Below are 15,202 nucleotides of genomic sequence, written 5' to 3'. Positions count from 1 at the left end.
CCCCTTTTTGCCTCATTTAAAGATAAATTTAAAAAAATACACATTTGTTATCGTTGCATTCGTAAAAGTGTGATCCATCAAAATTCAAGATAAATTAATCCGATCGGTAAATGGCACAGCAAGAGAAAAGAAATCAAAACGCCAGAATTACGGGGTTTTTTTGGCCGCCACAAAACATTGTATCTACCCCAAGATGGAATCAATAAAAATGTCAGCTCAGGGTGCAAAACACAAGCCACCATGCAGCACTATATCCTGAAAAATGAAAACGTTACAAGTCTCAGAAAATGGCGACACAACTGATATTTATGTTTGTGAAAATATGTATTACATTTTTTTTTTTTTCCCCACCATTTCCAAGTTTTGGTATCTGGAGAATTGTACTGCCTAATCAGTTTTATCATATAGTGAACATGGTAGATAAAAATAAAAAAAATTGTGGAATTGCACTTAACTTTTACAATTTCAACGCACTTGGAATTTGTTTCCTGCTTTCCAGTGCATCACATGATAAAACAAATTATGCCATTCAAAAGCACAACTTGTCCCGCAAAAAACAAGCCCTCCTACGGCTATATCGACGGGAAAATATAGCTCTTGGAAGAAGGAAGGGGAGACAGAAAATCGCTCAGGGTTTATGGGGTTAAAAGAGTAACTGTCACCAATCTGGGGCTGCCCATGTTAAGACTGCTCCAGACTGGTGACTTTATTAAACATAACTTGTTGTCAAAAATCCTTATGAATGTGCCTTATGCCCCTGAAAGGGCCTGACTTTTCACCAAAGTCAGCGACAAATTTATGGGTTGTGATCCTGGTATGCAGAAGGACAGCCCCATATTGATAGGTACACTTACTTTTTTTTTTTTTTTTTTTTTTTTTTTTTTTTTAAAAGGGGTTGTCCGGACAAAACCGATAAGTCTGAACTCACTGTGCGTGACAGCAGACTTATGAACTCCCTCAGATCACTCACTGTGTGTGACAGCAGACTTATGAACTCCCTCAGATCACTCACTGTGTGTGACAGCAGACTTATGAATTCCCTCAAAGCACTCAGTGTGTGTGACAGCAGACTTATGAACTCCCTCAAAGCACTCACTGTGTGTGACAGCAGACTTATGAATTCCCTCAGATCACTCACTGTGTGTGACAGCAGACTTATGAACTCCCTCAGATCACTCACTGTGTGTGACAGCAGACTTATGAACTCCCTCAGATCACTCACTGTGTGTGACAGCAGACTTATGAACTCCCTCAGATCACTCACTGTGTGTGACAGCAGACTTATGAATTCCCTCAGAGCACTCAGTGTGTGTGACAGCAGACTTATGAATTCCCTCAAAGCACTCAGTGTGTGTGACAGCAGACTTATGAACTCCCTCAAAGCACTCACTGTGTGTGACAGCAGACTTATGAATTCCCTCAGATCACTCACTGTGCGTGACAGCAGACTTATGAATTCCCTCAGAGCACTCAGTGTGTGTGACAGCAGACTTATGAACTCCCTCAAAGCACTCACTGTGTGTGACAGCAGACTTATGAACTCCCTCAGATCACTCACTGTGTGTGACAGCAGACTTATGAACTCCCTCAAAGCACTCACTGTGCGTGACAGCAGACTTATGAATTCCCTCAGAGCACTCAGTGTGTGTGACAGCAGACTTATGAACTCCCTCAAAGCACTCACTGTGCGTGACAGCAGACTTATGAACTCCCTCAAAGCACTCACTGTGCGTGACAGCAGACTTATGAATTCCCTCAGAGCACTCACTGTGCGTGACAGCAGACTTATGAACTCCCTCAGAGCGCTCACTGTGTGTGACAGCAGACTTATGAATACCCTCAGAGCGCTCACTGTGTGTGACAGCAGACTTATGAATACCCTCAGAGCGCTCACTGTGTGTGACAGCAGACTTATGAATTCCCTCAGAGCACTCAGTGTGCGTGACAGCAGACTTATGAATTCCCTCAGAGCACTCAGTGTGTGTGACAGCAGACTTATGAATTCCCTCAGAGCACTCAGTGTGTGTGACAGCAGACTTATGAATTCCCTCAGAGCACTCAGTGTGTGTGACAGCAGACTTATGAATTCCCTCAGAGCACTCAGTGTGTGTGACAGCAGACTTATGAATCCCCCCCCCCAGTGCTCCCACTGTGCGCTGCGGGGATTCACCGGTTTAAAACCCGGTAATGGCGGGTATATATGCTTCATACAGTGGGCGCGGCCTCGCTCTCCACACACTTGAATTGAGCAAGGCCGCACCCTCTAGTCGGCAGGGCTGTGGAGTCGGTAAGCCAAATCTCCAACTCTGACTCCTCAATTTCCCTGACCCCGACTCCCTCAAACATGGCTCATGTTTAAGTGATCAATTTACTGTAGCACAGATTCATCTCAGCTAAAAGTCTAGACCCTTAGATCAGGAATAGGACAGACATTTATAGGACATTTCATAACTTTTCCAAATTCTTATGAAAAAATATTCCCTACAACCTGCATTGAACTACTGTACCCAATTTATTATATTTTGGGAGTCTGAGTCGGTCCATTTTATATCGACACGGACTCCGACTCCACAGCCCTGCTAGTCTGACACACCCACTGGCTGTCCGCGTCACTAGACCGGCCTCTGCTCTGGCTGTGACGGCATCCAGATGAGCTGAGGTCATGTCCAATGAACTCTGCTCACCTCATGCACGTCACTGATAGCGTGGGAAAATTCTCCTGCGCTCAGCGCTTCAGCAGGAGAATTCTCCCACCCTGGGATGGCATTGAGATGACAGGCTGGATCGCAGCTGAGCGCTGCCATCTAGCATGCCATCCTTCATAGACACTGCAGAGCGCAAGCATGCCTGCGCTTCTCAGTGTCTGCGGCATGGCAAGCTGGATGGCAGCTTTCGGCTGCGATCCAGCCTGTGATGTGAATGTAGCAGAGCTGAAGCTGTCCTGGGAACCATGGAAAGGTAAGGATGATGTTGCTTTATTATTTTACTTTTATTGCAGAAGACATTGGCTTCATCTGGAATGGGCGTGATGGTAAGTATGGTTTAATTTATAACAATAAAGAATTGTCTTTATTTCAATTAAAGGACTTTATTCTGGGTGTTTGTTTTGTTTTTTTTTTAACTTTGACTATGGGGTTAGTAATGGGGGTGTCTTATAGACGCCTCTCCATTACTAACCTGGGCTTGATGTCAGCTGACATCAACCCCAACCCTATTACCCCCACTGCCACCACTACAGGGCAGTGGGAAGAGTGAGGCTAAGTGCCAGAATTGGCGCATCCTATGTATGCGCCATTTCAGGGGCGGCTGACGGCTGGTGTTTCTAGCCTGGGAGGGGGCCAATATTCATGGCACCCTTCCTGGGCTATTAATATCAGCCCCCAGCTGTCTGCCTAGCCTTTGCTAGCTATTAAAATAGGGGGGACCCCACGTCATTTTTTTGGGGGTCCCCCATTTTAATAGCTAGTAAAGGCTAGGTATTCAGCTGGGGGCTGATATTAGTAGCCTGGGAAGCTCCATGGGTATTACCCCCTTCCCAGGCTTCAAACATCTGTCCCAGCTGTCTGCTTAACCTCCGCTAGAGACTATAAAATTACGGGGAACCCCACGCCAATTTTTTTTTTTTTTAATAAATCCTTTATTTTAACACTAAATGACAAGTACAGTAATCAACACTATCACTGTACTTCTTATATATGTGACTGACATGTTTCTATCTATCTAATCTATGTGTGATGCTCTATTCTTTCTGTTCTAAATTGTCGAGTACCGGTGTATGCCGCTGATGAATTGCCGGCTTTTCATGTAATACATTCTACATTATTCTTAGTTGTTTTCCTTCATGTAGAATTAACCTACAAGGAAAGAAAGGGTTTATTTTCATTCCGATATTTGTGTCCCATTGACTTGCATTGGTTTCCGGTATCGGCGATATCCGATGTTTTTTGGGTATCGGTCCGATCCAATATTTCCCGATATCTGAAGGTATCGCTCAACACTACTTGTGAATTTTAATCTGATTTTTACAGACGCAGTGACACCATATGTCTTCATTTTTTTTATATTTCTTTATTTTTTTAACTTGAAAAAAGGGGGTAAGTCTAATTTGTCATCTTTTATATAAAAAAAAAATGACTTGTGTTGTGAACACTCTGGCAATTTTCGCTTTTTAAAAAGTGAAAACAGCATCGATCAGAGCCACTGCTGTTACAGGCAGATGCCAGCTGTGTAACACAGCCGCCATCTGGTGTGATGGTTTCAGCTTTTTGGCCAGCACCATATATGGGGACTTGATGCAGGACATACTATTACGTCCTATGTTGGGATGGGGTTGATGGAATTGGGAAACCCCTTTTAACCATAGTCACTTATAGATATCACATCTTTTAATGAACAGGACTAAGCCTTGTAACACTGTCTTATCCATTTCACTGTTTCACTAACCATGTCTATAGACTATGGCATTATATATAATATGCAGAATAAATATATCAAATGGTGTTTTGTGTGTGAATACCATTAGCCACGTCTTTACTAGCCTGTTTTATAGCTGAGGGAAATTTGCAGTTAATTACTGGACAAATATTAAGTGATTAAGTCTGCAAATACAAAATGTTTATATAGAAAAACGACGGTACATTATAGCTGCGCAAACCTCTTGTCGGCGCTGATATAGTTGCTGGGAAAACAAGAAAACTAATATAATTATGCTGTTGCCAGGTAAAAAAAAAAAATTGTACGTATAGAGAGAGAGCGAGAGATATATGTGCATCTCACTAAATTAGAATATCATCAAAAAGTTAATTTATTTCAGTTCTTCAATACAAAAAGTGAAACTCATATATTATATAGAGTCATTACAAACAGAGTGATCTATTTCAAGTGATTATTTCTGTTAATGTTGATGATTATGGCTTACAGCCAATGAAAACACAAAAGTCATTATCTCAGTAAATTAGAATACTTTATAACAGCTTGAAAATTGTTTTTAAAATTAGAAATGTTGGCCTACTGAAATGTATGTTCAGTACATGCACTCAATACTTGGTCGGGGCTCCTTTTGCATCAATTACTGCATCAATGTGGCGTGGCATGGAGGCGATCAGCCTGTGGCACTGCTGAGGCGTTATGGAAGCCCAGGTTGCTTTGATAGCAGCCTTCAGCTCGTCCGCATTGTTGGGTCTGATGTCCCTCATCTTCCTCTTGACAGTACCCCATAGATTCTCTATGGGGTTAAGGTCTGGCGAGTTTGCTGCCAATCAAGCACAGTGATACTGTTGTTTGTAAACCAGGTGTTGGTACTTTTGGCAGTGTGGACAGGGGCCAAGTCCTGCTGGAGAATGAAATTTCCATCTCCAAAAAGCTTGTCGGCAGAGGGAAGCATGAAGTGCTCTAAAATGTCCTGGTAGACGGCTGCGCTGACTTTGATCTTTATAAAACACAGTGGACCTACACCAGCAGATGTCATGGCTCCCCAAACCATCACTGATTGTGGAAACTTCACACTAGACCTCAAGCAGCTTGGATTGTGGCCTCTCCACTCTTCCTCCAGACTCTGAGACCTTGTGGAGTGTGTCAATGACTGCCTCCTGGACATCTGTCAAGTCAGCAGTCTTCCCCATGATTGTGGAGCCTACTGAAAAAGACTAAAGGGCCATTTTTAAAAGCTTAGGAAGCTTTTGCAGGTGTTTTTTGTTAATTATTTTAATTTACTGAGATAATGACTTTTGTGTTTTCATTGGCTGTAAGCCATAATCATCAACATTAACAGAAATAAACATATGAAATAGATCACTCTGTTTATAATGACGCTATATAATGAGTTCTACTTTTAGTATTGCAGAACTGAAAATAAATTAACTATTTGATATTCTATTTTAGTGAGATGCACGTGTGTGTGTGTGTGTGTGTGTGTGTGTGTGTATATATATATATATATATATATTATAAAAAATTTGTAGATGTTGGCACAATTATTGTAAAAGAGATTTCTAGATTTGTGCCAATTTTATTAGATGGCACAAATCTAGCAAAGTTCCTTGATGGACAAGCGTTACCCACTACCCCGCTTAATAAATTTGTCAGTGAATATCCTTTCAGACCAAGATCACTTTTTTCTAGTCCCTTTCTAAATTTGTCAGGGTACAAGAAAAGATGCAAATTGTGCTGCTAAAATGTCACAGCTGTTCATAGTATCGGTGGAGTAGAAATGCATTGTATGGTGTCATATCAACTGGTATATCAAAGGGCTTGTCCCATCTCAGGCATTTATGGGATACTAGATGAAGGCCCGATGCTATTGCATCGAGAGGGTGGTAATGTCACGATGGGGGCAGGCTTTGCAGCGTTGAGAATCTCTTCCACCCCCCCCCACCCCCATGTGCACACCCACCTCTCCACTCTCCCTTTCCCCCATGTGCTGATGTGCTGAATTCTCCCATCTGTGCTCTCTTCTTTGACCTGTGTATGTACCCCATGTGCTCTCCCCCTTGTCTGCTCTCTCTCTCCACCCCTGTGCTGTGTTCTCCCCTTATGTGCTGTCCCTTTTGAGCGCGTTCTCTCCCTCTCCTGTGATCTCCTCTCCTGTGATCTCCTCTCCTGTGATCTCCTCTCCTGTGATCTCTTCTTTGACCTGTGTACCCCATGTGCTCTCCCCCTTGTCTGCTCTCTCTCTCCACCCCTGTGCTGTCTTCTTCCCTCGTGTTCTCTCTTTTGAGCTGTCTCCCCACGCAATTAATCAGACCGCCACCATCTTTGTGCAGGCAGATAGCGGCGGTCACATTAAAACTGTGCATGCGCTCCTCCTGTACAAAGATGGCGGTGGTCAGTGAATCATTTGGCTGATCCCGGCGGCGGCGTGTTTCGCTGGTGGTACCGATGTGTGTGTGTGTGTGTGTGTGTGTGGTGCGTAATGTGTATATAGTGTGTGTGGTGCGTAATGTGTATATAGTGTGTGTGTGCGTGTGTGTGTGTGTGGTGCGTATGGCGTATACAGTGTGTGTGTGTGTGGTGCGTATGGCGTATACAGTGTGTGTGTGTGTGGTGCGTATACAGTGTGTGTGTGGTGCGTACGGCGTATACACTGTGTTCCAAATTATTATGCAAATAATATTTTCTCAGATTTTCCCAAATTACCTATATGAATTGCAGTCATTGTAATTTTCCAGTCAAATAACTATTAGAGTACAATTGAAAGGTTTTTGTACAAACTGCCTATGATAACAGTATATTTTTAAAAAAATAAAAAACTCAAACTGCACTCAAAATGCATGTTCCAAATTATTATGCACAGCAGAGTTTTCAACCTTTTCATTTTAATAAAGAACAAAAAAATGGTAATTTTTGAAATTATAAGCATTAGCAGGTTATTACAAAACTGAAATCAAACAGTTTTCAACTAAAAACTTTATTCTAGGTGATGTTACATTTGCACATAGGACCGCTTGTTCGAAAGGAGCTTCTGAACTCTCTCGTCCATTGAATTTGTCAGGTTTTGGATGGTTTCTGCTTTAATTGTTTTGCATGAGGACAGAATACCCTCCCAGAGCTGTTGCTTAGATGTGAACTGCCTCCCGCCATCATAGACACTCCTTTTGATGATGCTCCAGAGGTTCTCAATGGGGTTGAGGTCAGGGGAGCATGGGTGCCACACCATAAGTTTGTCCCCTTTTATGCCCATAGCAGCCAGAGATGCAGATGTGTTATGTGCAGCATGAGACGGGGCATTATCATGCATGAAATGATCTCGATGGTCCAGATGGATGGCGTGGAGGATGGCTGGTTGATGGACACCCCATGCAAACACGGCTACGGCGCTAGCAAGGAGGAGGTGGAGTAATGTTTTGGGCTGGAATCATGGGGAGAGAGATTGTCGGCCCTTTTAGGATCCCTGAAGGGGTAAAGATGAACTCCATAATGTATGTGGAGTTTCTCAAACAGCACTTCCTTCCATGGTTCAAGAAGAAGAACCGTGCATTCCGCAGCAAGATCATTTTCATGCATGATAATGCCCCGTCTCATGCTGCACATAACACATGTGCATCTCTGGCTGCTATGGGCTTAAAAGGGGACAAACTTATGGTGTGGCCCCCATGCTCCCCTGACCTCAACCCCATTGAGAACCTCTGGAGCATCATCAAAAGGAGTGTCTATGATGGCGGGAGGCAGTGCACATCTAAGCAACAGCTCTGGGAGGGTATTCTGTCCTCATGCAAAACAATTGGAAGCAGAAACCATCCAAAACCTGACAAATTCAATGGACGAGAGAGTTCAGAAGCTCCTTTCGAGCAAGGGGTCCTATGGGCAAATGTAACATCACCTAGAATAAAGTTTTGAGTTGAAAACTGTTTGATTTCAGTTTGTAATAACCTGCTAATGCTTATAATTTCAAAAATGACCATTTTTTTGTTCTTTATTAAAATGAAAAGGTTGAAAACTCTGCTGTGCATAATAATTTGGAACATGCATTTTGAGTGCAGTTTGAGTTTTTTATTTTTTTAAAAATATACTGTTATCATAGGCAGTTTGTACAAAAACCTTTCAATTATACTCTAATAGTTATTTGACTGGAAAATTACAATGACTGCAATTCATATAGGTAATTTGGGAAAATCTGAGAAAATATTTGCATAATTTGGAACACCGTGTACAGTGTGTGTGGTGCGTATACAGTGTGTGTGTGTGTGTGGCGTATGGCGTATACAGTGGTGCGTATGGCGTATACAGTGTGTGTGTGTGGTGCGTATGGCGTATACAGTGTGTGTGTGTGGTGCGTATGGCGTATACAGTGTGTGTGTGTGGTGCGTATGGCGTATACAGTGTGTGTGGTGCGTATGGCGTATGCAGTGTGGTGCATATGGCGTATACAGTGTGTGCGTGTGTGTGTGGTGCGTATGGCGTATACAGTGTGGTGCATATGGCGTATACAGTGTGTGTGTGTGTGTGTGTGTGTGTGTGTGGCGCGTACGGCGTATACAGTGTGTGTGTGGTGCGTATGGCTTATACAGTGTGTGTGTGTGTGGTGCGTATGGCTTATACAGTGTGTGTGTGTGTGTGTGGTGCGTATGGCGTATACAGTGTGTGTGTGTGGTGCGTATGGCTTATACAGTGTGTGTGGCGTATACAGTGTGTGTGTGTGGTGCGTATGGCGTATACAGTGTGTGGTGCGTACAAACTATACAGTGTGTGGTGCGTATGGCGTATACAGTGTGTGTTGCGTACGAGGTATACAGTGTGTGTGGTGTGCGTATGGCATATACTGTGTGTGCTGCGTACGAGGTATACAGTGTGTGTGGTGTGCGTATGGCGTATACTGTGTGTGTGGTGAGGCGGTGTCCCGCTAGTGGTACCGCTGTGTGTGTGGTGCTTATACAGTGTGTGTATGGTGCGTACGGCGTATACAGTGTGTGTGGTGCGACGGTGTTCCGCTGGTGGTACCGCTGTGTGTGTGTGTGTGTGTGTGTGTGGTGCGTATACAGTGTGTGTGTGTGGTGCGTATACAGTGTGTGTGGTGTGACTGTGTTCCGCTGGTGGTACCGCTGTGTGTGTGTGTGTTGCGTACGGCTTATACAGTGTGTGTGTGTGTGGTGCGTATGGCGTATACAGTGTGTGTGTGTGGTGCGTATGGCGTATACAGTGTGTGTATGGTGTTTACGGCATATACAGTGTGTGTGGTGCGACGGTGTTCCGCTGGTGGTACCGCTGTGTGTGTGTGGTGCGTATACAGTGTGTGTGGTGCAACGGTGTTCCGCTGGTGGTACCGCTGTGTGTGTGTGTTGCATACGGCGTATACAGGGGGTGTGTGTGTGTGTGTGTGTTGCTTATGGCGTATACAGTGTGTGTGTGTTGCTTATGGCGTATACAGTGTGTGTGTGTTGCTTATGGCGTATACAGTGTGTGTGTGTTGCTTATGGCGTATACAGTGTGTGTGTGTGTGTTGCTTACGGCGTATACAGTGTGTGTGTGTGTTGCTTACGGCGTACACAGTGTGTGTGTGTTGCTTACGGCGTATACAGTGTGTGTGTGTTGCTTACGGCGTATACAGTGTGTGTGTGTGTTGCTTACGGCGTATACAGTGTGTGTGTGTTGCGTACGGCGTATACAGTGTGTGTGTGTTGCGTACGGCGTATAGTGTGTGTGTTGCATACGGCATATACAGTGTGTGTGTGTGTGTGTGTGTGTGTGTGTGTGTGTGTGTGGTGTGTGCGTACGTCGTGCATGGTGTGTGGGGGGTTCGTACGAGGTATACAGCGTGTGTGTGGTGCAACGGTGTTCCGCTGGTGGTACCGCTGTGTGGGTGTGTGGTGCATTCGGAGCATATTGTGTGTGTGGTGCGTACGGTGTAAAAGTCTGTTTACACCAACTATCGATCAGTAAACTTTAGCAGGTCAGCGATTGTTTGAATGCCTCTATCCTAGAACGCTCAGGCTATGTGCCCACGTAGCATTTTTGCGGCCGCGAAAACACTTGTAAAACCGTCCGCCATGCAAAGCAATGTGAATTCGGATGTGCTGTGTACATGATGCGCTAATTAGCGCGCCAAATTCGCATTTCGTTGCAAAACGCAGCATGACCATTTCTACCTCGATTACGCTGCAAATTTGCGGCCATTGAGGAACATTGAAACGCAGCAAACCCGCACTTATATGTGGATTTGCTGCATTTCAATTAAATTCAATGGCCGCGAATTTGCAGCGTAATCGCGGTGCGTGTGGTACCCGGGATGAAGAGGAGACTACAACTCCTCTTCATCCCGGCTACCACGCGGTGAAAAAAAGAAATAAAAAAAGTTAAAAATAAAAAAAACCTGTATACTCACATCTCCAGTCTGCTCCCGGCGGCATCCTCTCTCCTCGTCGTCCCGCGGTGTACTGTCAGGACCTGCGGTGACGTCATTTAGTCAGCTAATGGTCACGTGACTGCTGACGTCAACGGTCAGGTGAGGGTCGCGTGACCATCAGCTGAATAAATGCCGTCACGGCAGGTCCTGCCACTACACCGCGGGATGCCGAAGAGACATGATCGCCGCTGGGAGGAGACCGGAGAGGTGAGTATACAGGTTTTTTTTTATTTTTAACTTTTTAATTCTTTTTTATTTATTTATTTTTTCATACTAATAGATGCAGCATTTAAAGCATCTAAGTTGGTCACAGAATATAAATCCATGCCGGTTGCATGGATTTATATTGTGTGACCAACTTGTCAAGCAGTTTTCCAAGTGATGCTCAAAATCGCTTGGAAAAGTGCTTGAAAAAAACGCATGTAAAAACGCTGAAAAAAACTCTTCTCTCTGGCAGAAAAAACGCATGTAAATATGCATGTGGTTTTTTTCTGCCAGACAGAGGCAAAAACGCTCTGCATCAAATCTGCTACGTGGGCACATAGCCTAAGATTTTTTGTGCTGCTCAAGAGATCATTTCACCCAATGAATGAGCATTTTGCTTGTTCATCAGATCGGCAGCCTGTTTTACATGGCAAGACATGTTCGCTCACAATATTCGCTCACAATTATCTTACCGCATAAATGCCCCTTAAGTCCCAATTTGCTGTGTAGGTTGCATTATTGTTTAGCATGCATAAGTAACACTCCTGGCTAGTGGGAATACAGGCCAATGTTGTTCACTGTTACTGGTTGCATATGACAAAACATAAGTGTCCGGCCTGCGACTTTCCCTGGGATGCTGAAAGAAGGGAAGAAAGGACTGACGAATGAAGGACTATGCTCCTTCATGAACATTGGCTTTATATACACTCATCTGTAATCACCCTGAACAAGACCTGACAGACTTGCTGTCTTTGAGACTGAAATGTGAATAAAGGCTTCATGTCTGGAAAAGAATGGAGGTTGTTCATGCTGGATTTTTACCTCGCTATGGTGAAGGTGGACCCATTCTAAACTTCTCCGCTATAGATCACTTGCACATTTTTGGTGCCCCCGGCAAGTGACCAGTAGAAGCTCTGAATCATTGTGCCATGGAAGTACCGTGGCCCAAATCTGTAACGTAGGAGTCTGTTCTGTGTCGTGACTTGCTGAAATAGGTAGAGTCTTAGCCCCCACGACATCTACATTTGACTCTAGAGCTAAAGGCTACTGAGTCTATTTCAATGATTTTCTCTTATTACTTGGCTGTAGCCCTCTTCTTTTAATGTCAGTAATTATATGTAGTGGGGGTGGTGTTACAAAAAGAGAAAGCGTTAAAAACTGGCTACTACATTACATAGTCTTTGGTGGACCATGAGAACCCACAAGAATTTAGATTTTCCTGGGATCTAAAGAAATCTAGGTGAGACAACTTTTTATACGGAAAGGCATAAAGGAATTGTCAAGGTTTATCTTGTATAGATGATCAAGTAGATGCACGGGACCCTGGTCTAGCAGCCACATCAGTAGTCCGTGACCTCCGGACCAGAGCCTTGTGAACCGCCTTCTACCTCAACTATTCTGATTCATAGGCCCAACGCGACATCATCGGTGCAATGCACGCATTACATCATGCCGGGCCACCTAATCAGAAGAGGCGTAGAGGATTACAGCAAGTAGGCGGAGGATCACAGGGCTCTGGTCTGGCATCCACAGACTAACAACTTGGCTACTGGATAAGGATCCTGAGAATCCATTTTTTTTTTTTTTTTCTTTTTTTAATAATATAATCCAATACGCAACAGCATCGGTCTAGTCAGGTCTCTCCCTATAGTTCCTGCCCAGCTTTTACAAACTGCTTTCTCTAAAATGCTGCAATCCTTCAGGATAAAACATACTGGACAGTAATCATGCAGCCAGGCTCTGATGCATGCAGCTTGAATCTAATGACGGGTGCTCTTTAAATAATGGGAAAAAATTGAGACATCCTTCATAAAAATTTGGTTTGTCTCTCCATGTTCTGAGACCCATAACCTGTATGATGACGCTTTTTATTTTTGAACATTGAGCTGATGTTTTTTCTTCATACCATTACAGACTTTCTCATCACTTATTTATTGCATTTTGGGGAGGGCAAAAATTGCGGCAACCAGAAAAATTCCTAATTCTGACTTTTTTTTTTTTTTTTTTTTTCAGCATTCATCATATGGAATAAATATTTTTATATTTTATTAACTTGAGCAGTTATATGCAATGCCACGTGTTATACATTTTATAGAGATATACGATATACTGTATAGACATACATGCATGCATACATATATATCTATAACTCCCATGAAGCCCAGCCATGTGCAGTTCTTCATTGGCGATCTCACATGGCAAACACGGAGCCTTCAGAACCTGTCATTGAAACTGATGGGTACACCATCACAACTCACTGATGGTTGCCAGAAGTGATAGCCACCATATTTAAAACTTTTAAATGCCATTATCGCGCTTAACAGCAACATTTAAGAGATTGATCTGATGGGATCTTGATCCGACTGCTTCAGTTACTATCAGGTGCCGCCTGTGTAACGCAGCCAGTACCCTGCTGCATAGAGCGGACTCCGCGTCCAAGTGGACTTAAAATTACAATACAATTATAGTGCACGGATGCCGGCCATGTACTACATCCATACTATGGGGTTAATATTTCAGTATTCCCAAGAGACCATGACAACCTGTTCTCCAAGATTGTTTTGAGTTGCTACACAAGGGCTCAAGTTTTAAAAAGTATCAAAAAGGGTTGGGATACATCAATTTGGAATAGGGTCAACTTGGACCTTAATGTTTGAGACCAAAATTTTAGTTAGAGGGTTCCAAGGGGTAACGTTTCTCCTTGCGAAGGGTGACATGTGAAGCCTCACATCCCGAGGTGAGGAGACTTTTTTAAGCCGCAGTGCTCCTCTGGGAAATATGCTAATCGTCTCTTCAAAGAGTAAGAGTACTAGAACTCTAGTGCCACCTATAGGAAGTAGCAATCCTAAAAGTCAATATCGACTCTCTAACGAGCCTTGTCACATGACTTGGGATTAAAGCCAAAAACAAAATTTTGGTTTTGACTTTTTAATCCTAAGTGACCGCTATTCACAGGCGCCGGGTAGTGATGACCGCACTCAACAGCGTGGCCGGGTCTCGCTGAGCTCATCGAGTCATCAGGAGCCAGCGATGCTGATGAGGGCTGTCGTTGGCACGCTCGCCCATCACTAATATTGATACTTGGAAAGAACAAGAGGATGAAAAGTTTGTTGTGATCCAGTCCCTGCTGGAGTAAGATTTGTAGTGTCATCATGAATTTGATAAGAGGTGGACTTCATGCCCCTGTTCAACCTAGCTCTGCCCATTTGGTTGGAGTTATGTGAAAATGGTCATTGAGCCAAGAGCTCAATCTGCGCATTTTCCCAAAGATCAATCTGCGCATGCACAATTTTATTGAAGCCCATTGAGAGATCAATCTGCACAAATGCTGCCCGCAGCTAGGACTGCACCGGCGCAGAATTTAAGGAAGATAGCAGAGGGGCTATGACAGAGCCGAAAACCCTACCCACAGTTCCACCCCTATACATGGAGACCAAAACTTATAATGCTTTATAAAAACCAGTCTACGGATTTCTTCACTTAAAGTATGTATTAAATCAGTATACCACGGCAATGGCTTTCGGTCAATATGTATAACTAGGACGGGTTCTCTTTAAAAGCACAGTGGGCATGAGCAGCAGACAAAAGTGCAGCATTTACGCTACATGGGAACATGGCCTGACACAACATAATGTGAAATGATGTGGAGCTAGAAATTGACCTGCGGAGCAGATTTTTATTCTGTGTGACCAGTTTCTGCAGAATGTTGGAGATTTGTACACATCCGATTCACTTGGCTTGCTACCATAATACTCGGCAGCTTTTTCATCAGAAAACGTGTAGTAATTCCGATATGTGTAAATGTACCCGGAGTATCTAAACCTCAGTGCAACGCACAAACCTACTGCTAGTAATTGAAAAATGCAGGTGATAAAATGTTTGGCAAACGCACCTTCACTTCAAAAGTTAATCACATGAAAGCAAGAGCAATTATCAATCCAATCTCTATATAGTAAGCCTCCACCCCATTAGTATATAGGAGTGTGAAAAATACCTGTTAAATACATCCGCTTCCAAACTGATGAATAGTCAAACCGGTTAGGTTGGTGGTTGGCTAATAATTAGGAGCATGGCTAAAGATGTCCAGTCTTCAACTCTAGTTCAAAAGAGACTTTTCACGTAAGAATGAATCCGGTCACTGCACTCCGAATTACTCGCTGT

The 15,202-nt window shown here is 43.6% G+C and overlaps 1 protein-coding gene across 7 annotated transcripts in view; it reads left to right on the top strand.

The window, feature by feature from the left end:
- SLC35A3 (solute carrier family 35 member A3) overlaps positions 1-15,202 on the top strand; it is a 120,623-nt gene that overhangs the window by 61,127 nt on the left and 44,294 nt on the right. The window contains exon 1 of one of the 7 annotated variants that reach the window (XM_073643063.1): positions 15,047-15,160. The exons of the other annotated variants lie outside the window; for them this stretch is intronic. The gene's annotated coding sequence lies outside the window, so the exon portion shown is untranslated. Of the gene's footprint in view, positions 1-15,046; positions 15,161-15,202 lie in introns of those variants that run through there. 7 annotated transcript variants of the gene reach the window in all.

This window comes from Phyllobates terribilis, unplaced genomic scaffold (genome assembly GCF_046119375.1).
Source record: "Phyllobates terribilis strain yellow unplaced genomic scaffold, ASM4611937v1 Scaffold_8__6_contigs__length_399053987, whole genome shotgun sequence".
NCBI lineage: Eukaryota > Metazoa > Chordata > Amphibia > Anura > Dendrobatidae > Phyllobates > Phyllobates terribilis.
Note: the sequence above shows the minus strand (reverse complement) of the source record. Positions and strands in the feature narration are given on the sequence as shown.